Source organism: Bidens hawaiensis, unplaced genomic scaffold, assembly GCF_021521415.1.
Source record: "Bidens hawaiensis isolate Kalapana, Puna unplaced genomic scaffold, B.hawaiensis_p1.1 tig00019696_1, whole genome shotgun sequence".
Taxonomy (NCBI): domain Eukaryota; kingdom Viridiplantae; phylum Streptophyta; class Magnoliopsida; order Asterales; family Asteraceae; genus Bidens; species Bidens hawaiensis.
The window spans coordinates 120,706-126,705 of record NW_027492994.1 but is presented as its reverse complement, the minus strand read 5'-3'; the positions used below and the strand labels follow the sequence as shown (position 1 = coordinate 126,705).

Genomic DNA, 6,000 nt, shown 5'->3' with positions numbered 1-6,000 from the left:
AAATTCATCTTACTAATTTGTTGTTGGATTATTGTATAAGTTTGAGCATGTTCAAGCTTTTTCCAGGTGAAAAACAGATAAAAATATCGTGTTTTCTTAACCTCGAATCAATGAAAAATCAAGGTGTTAATAAGTTTTTAATTGTTTGCTTTGGCTTTTGGGAATGTAATGGGATGTTTATATATTTGCAGATGATGCCAAATTGACTGTTGGTGTCTTATATTCTGCTTCCCTCTATTTCTATATAATGATCAAACAACGTCAACGGCTATGATTAATTTCTCGCACTTCTTACTATAACTTTATTTCTCGCATGAACCATCCCATATATATATATATATATATATATATATATATGAGTCTTACAGATTCAGTGACTTGCAACTAGTGCATTGAAATTAGTTTAATCACATTATTAGTAATATTCAAAGTATATTATTAATAATGGGTCATTAGGACACCTCCACATGCATGCATCCTGTTAGTTTGTGTCATCTTTTATATACAAACATACACACTGTCGGAGAGAGTTTGAGACAACCAATTTAAGTATGAAAATGCGAGGACCGCATAATATAATTTTATGAAATTTAAGTATGAAAATGTGAGGACCGCATAATATAATTGTACAAGTTATTTTCATGTTTTAACAAGAAAGTGTAACTGTGTGAGTGACTTAGGTGGTTACATAACCACTTTATGTGTTACTGGTGAAGTAAAATATATACAACTTTTTCAGAAAATTAGTTTAATTACATTATTAGTAATCAAAGTATAGTATTAATAATGATACAATTTTCTGTGAACAAAAACAGAAAACAAAAGCCGGCTATGGAAACTGCATTACCAGCCGGCTAACTTATGCTAGAAGCCTAGTACCATTCAACTCATTATTTTTAAATTAATTAAATAATTTTAAATTAATCAATTATAGCGCTCAAATTCTCAAGGACTTCATCTATTTAAAGCATGCAATTCCATTTGCTAAGCGCGCCTAAATCCACTAAGCAACCCTTTGGCTCCTCAAGAAATATGAAGTTTGTAAGAGTTTTCAGTTTTATTTGGCTTGCTACACTCGTGGTCGGCCATGAAGATACTAGAAAGGTAACGCCTCCCTTCAAAACGTTGTCACTTTCGAGTACTTCTCGACCCATGAAATTGGCGCCAGTAGAGTAGATCAAAGTATGAAGCAAATGTAAAAAAAAAAAATTTAAAAAATTTGGGACCTTAGAATTGAAATTTTTTTAGTTATGTCAGTCTTTATTAACGATATTTCCTTCAAAAAAAAAAACATTAAATTTGTTGCTAACATATAGTGTTGTTTGATCAATGTGTAGCATTACATAGTCTATATGGGACAACACTCGCACCCGAGCTCAGAATCTGTCATCTCTGCTAACCATGATATGCTTGCATCAACTCTTGAAAGGCAAGTGCAAATAGATGGCTATAACTATATAACTACATTTTTTTCATTGTATTCACAGTACTATGTTTTGAACTGAGACGCTTTCTTTTTTCAGTCGTAAAGGAGCAAAAGAAGCAACAATCCATCATTATACTAAAAGCTTCAGAGGCTTCTCGGCGATGCTTACACCCGATCAAGCCACAAAACTTTCAGGTTTCTTTACTACATTAAAACTGGCTGGAGGAATTTGTTGGTTTATAAATAACTATATTTGTGCCGTCACAAATAGTCTAAGTTCCAACTAACAATAGCTTCTTTTATGCCATATGTAGATATAATTAATTAAATTCTAACCAATGGCTTTTTTACTTACGCATGTTATGCTATACAAACACCAACCTAAACTTTACACCTGTCACTTCATTAGGGATCATTTGATGCATGTGGGTCATGTTATATTGTATTGGCCATTCGATAGAATGAAAACGGTCATATAAATCATGTCATACTGGCTATATGATAAGACAAAAAAATAGTTATATGAGTCATATGACTTTGTTAATGGTCACATCAATCATTATTATTCTGTATTAAGCATGCCACATGAGTCGAATGGTTTGTTAATGGCCACATCAATCATTTTGTTTAATTCTGTGCTAATTAAACATTTAAACCACCTCATATGACCCATGCCCATTTTTTGTCTGTCATATCTATATGACATTTTTTGCTTGTTATATTGCCCATATAAGATGATATGGGCCGTGTGACACGTGTCCTAGGTGTTTCTACTAATATATAATTTTACAGACACAAATCTAGAAAAAGTTTCTAACATAAAGCTCAGTGATAGACATCTAGAAAGAAAAAAAAAATCTAATTAACCTATAGTATTATAAAAATATTGGTTTTGATAAGACTGAAAAGTTTTTGATCGTCACAATTGAATTGTTTTTAACAGTTCATGGTTTGGTTTGGTTTGTGAGCAGAAAATGAAGATGTTGTTTCGGTCTTTGAAAGTAGGATGAATCGGTTGCATACAACCAATTCATGGAAATTTTTAGGAGTCGATTCTATTCCTCAATATAACAAGCTTACAACAAATATTCAATCGGATGTAATTATTGGTGTCATTGATTCAGGTACTTGGTTACAAACACTAGTCCCTTATAAACTTGTTTTTTAGTGACACTCCCTTCTTCCTCTTGTTTTTAACAACGCCCTCTAATGAAACACACTATTCATTTAGGCGTGTGGCTGGAGTCACAAAGCTTCAATGACTATGGATTAGGGCCTGTGCCGACAAGGTTCAAGGGAGAATGTGTGTCGGGACAGAATTTCACACAACTCAACTGCAATAGGTAATCATTGCGATGCTTGTCTCTATGAACTACGAAGCTTCACGTTAAGATTTTCACTAATGGAAGATTAACGATCTTCATTGACAGGATTAGTCGTTAAAAATTTGTTAGAGTTGTCACTATGTTTCTGGGAGTCGCTAAAGGGTCTTGTTCTATATAATGTGACACATCTATAACTAGGGGTGTGCATGAAACCAGACTAGTTTTTATTTTTGAATCTTAAATAATTTATTAAAAATTAGTAAATGGGGGATCCCCAAAATTTATGGCCTAACTTTATTACAATTAAATAATTAGTAATCATAAAATATTTAGACCCAAAAATTTCAAACCCAAATAACAAACACAAGAAAATTGTAACTTAATCCAACATTCCAACCCATCATGAGACTGAGGCTGAAAATTCCAAAACCGAACAGTTTTTAAAAAAACAAATACTTGAATTCTCAGTTTTAGGTACAGCAGAACGACCCAAACTTATCTAGGCACACCCCTATTGTAGGTCCTCTAGATGGATCTCAAGACTTGACTCGGATCAATCCGTGTTGTTGGTTAGCGGAAATCACCAACGACACTCGGATCTCGGATCTTAGTTTAGTTATTCTAATAGAGAGAAAAAGATGAAGTGAGAGAACTTCTCTTATTTTCAAAAGTTATCTTAAATTGTGAAAGGGTTGGAGAGTTGGAAAAATGAGTTAAGTGGCCCTTTTATAGGATCCTTATTTCTTCAATACTTACAAAATAAACGTACCGAGTACGCACTACACCGACTAAAAGAAAACTAAAACGACATATACAATCCTAAAAACAATATATAATATTGGCCCTACAATCTCCCTCTAGGATTGAGTATGTCGAGGAACCTTCGTCAAGTTCTTTACTTCGTCTTTATTTCTTAAAACTAGTACTTGTCTTGATCCTGTAGCTTGAACCAGATTGGATCTTGGACAAATCTTTATTTTCCGTTCTTATCTTATTTTCTGGGAAGGATCGGCAACAGCAAATTTTAGAAACATCAGATGCAGGAGGCTCGACATCTAATTTTCTTTTGTTGACTTTCTTGAGCCGACTGGTTTCTTTCCTAGTCTTCGAATGCAATCAGTTCATTTTTAGCTTCAACCACCAACTTTCACGTTCTCGTTTTCATTTAAGCGCTTCAGCATCTGCAACTCCAAGCAGACTTGATCTTGATCTACCTGTCCGTGTACACCTGCACAAAACTTAGAACGAATAAGATTCATTCAGATCCTCTTGAGGGTCAAAGAAGAATTCGTTCACAGGCTCTCCCAATTTCAGTTCCTCAACTTGTAAGTGATTTGTTTAAGTCCTAGGTTTCCAAGAGGATCTGAACATTGCATGGACGATCTTAACAACAAAACACATTATTTTGAATAAAACAAGGTTTAATAAAATATGTACGAACATAATAAAAACTTAAAATATTTTTGGCATTTTCATATATTTTAAAATAGTGAAAATATATACATAATGTTTTGAAGTTGAAACATAAATAAAACAAAATCAAAATAAACAATAAAAGATAGGAGTAAAGATGAAATTAATATTATATATAAATAATATTTAAAGAATTTTCTAATGATTTTAATATTTTTGTGAGAAAGATCACAACATGGAATCATATTGATTTGCAAAGTCCTAGATCGTGTTTCCATTTTGATATTATTATGTCACAATTTCATCACCGACTATAGATATCGTCCATTTGTTTAACCTGACAAGTGTTTTGAAGCCAAAGTGATACGTTTAAAGTACAATTAGACACGGTGCTTATGTGGTCCCCATTTAATCAGACATGTTACTGATTTCATCATATCTCAGGCTTACTTTGTGTTAACATATCACCTCAATTTGACTTAAACCTTTCTTAGTTGATCACAGTATCCTTATTAACATACTTGACTTATTGTACACTGTACACATGACACTTTGTGCTTTGCACACTTGACTCGATCTAGAAAGATTAAAATAAAGCAGAAATTCAGGCCATAACAATCAGGTCGGATAATACCATATTATCGCGCACAGAAAGTCCAAGGCTTGAACAAAAGAAAGAAAATAAAACAAAGCAGAAGACTCAGGGCCTTAACAATCAAATATTGTATGACTACAAACGTAGAAAGTCCAAGGCTTGAGTCGAAAATAAATGAAGAAATAAAGCAGAAGTTAAAATTCCTAGGACTGACTCCTTTTCTTTTGTTTTTCTGACTCTTTTGTTTTCTTTTTCTTGCTTTTCTTGACTTTTTACTTGACTTTTTCTTGACTCAATGAAAATTAAATTGACACTGACTTTCATAAGACTACTGTGATTAGGTAAAGAGAGGCTTGGTTATGACATGTATAGTTACATTTTTGCCTTCATGAATATGACTTCACGGAATCATGCAACCGCTTCATAATCGTATATCCACTAGTACTGGCAGGAATTTAGGTTTATATCACTCGACACTTACTTGTTTGTCAAGCCTACCTACATATCTGTGAATGATTTTGTGGACTCTTGATCTACTCTTTTCATGCGCTAAGATCATTGCATACCAATGTACTATCATTTTTCACATGGTCGGATCAATTCTTAATTGAAAATTTTAAATATCCGACTCCCTCTACGAAGGAACTCCCTCTAAGCGGGATAATACTTTTTGAATTTTTGAAATTTTTCTTTAATAGGAGTAAAATATTTTTGTTAAATCAAATGACTCGTTTTAGTTTTTCTTGAAAGCAAACTGAAAATCTTTTTGGTGAGTTAAACTTAACTTAATTTTCTCCTCTAAAATTGTGATATATTTGAAAATATTTACAATTTTATATACAAAAAGATAGATAGGTTGTTTCAATCAAAATTGATCATGCCGAATGATTCGACCAGAAATTCAAATTGGGTATGATCGATGGCTTTAGTGAAAAGGTCTGCAAAGTTGTTGTCATATTGAAGAGATTCAAACCGAGACCCAACAGCTAATGCAGGATCCATCACTTGAGAGAAGTAGTTGGATGAGGTTAGTTTGAGAAACGCTCGAAAAGTTGTTGTTGAACCATTTAAACAAGGCTTCCCTTCTTTGAAGTTTGTCCTCCATGTCGCTTATGAAAGACTCGAATCCGACATTGAATGGTTTAGCATCAAATAGCATGGGTTCGTCTCCCATCATATGCCGGGTGCAATCACTATCTAAGTACCTAATACTATTAATAGTCCTCCTTGATTGACCCTGC

General features: G+C 33.3%; 1 pseudogene across 1 annotated transcript in view; it reads left to right on the top strand.

Annotated features, from left to right (window-relative positions):
- Positions 1–1,032: 1,032 nt before the first annotated feature.
- Positions 1,033–6,000, top strand: part of LOC143559093 (uncharacterized) — a 45,325-nt pseudogene continuing 40,357 nt past the window's right edge. Inside the window, exons 1-4 of the transcript XR_013139873.1 lie at positions 1,033–1,104; positions 1,348–1,621; positions 2,398–2,550; positions 2,658–2,769. The product of XR_013139873.1 is annotated as an uncharacterized LOC143559093 (transcript). The remainder of the gene's footprint in view (positions 1,105–1,347; positions 1,622–2,397; positions 2,551–2,657; positions 2,770–6,000) is intronic.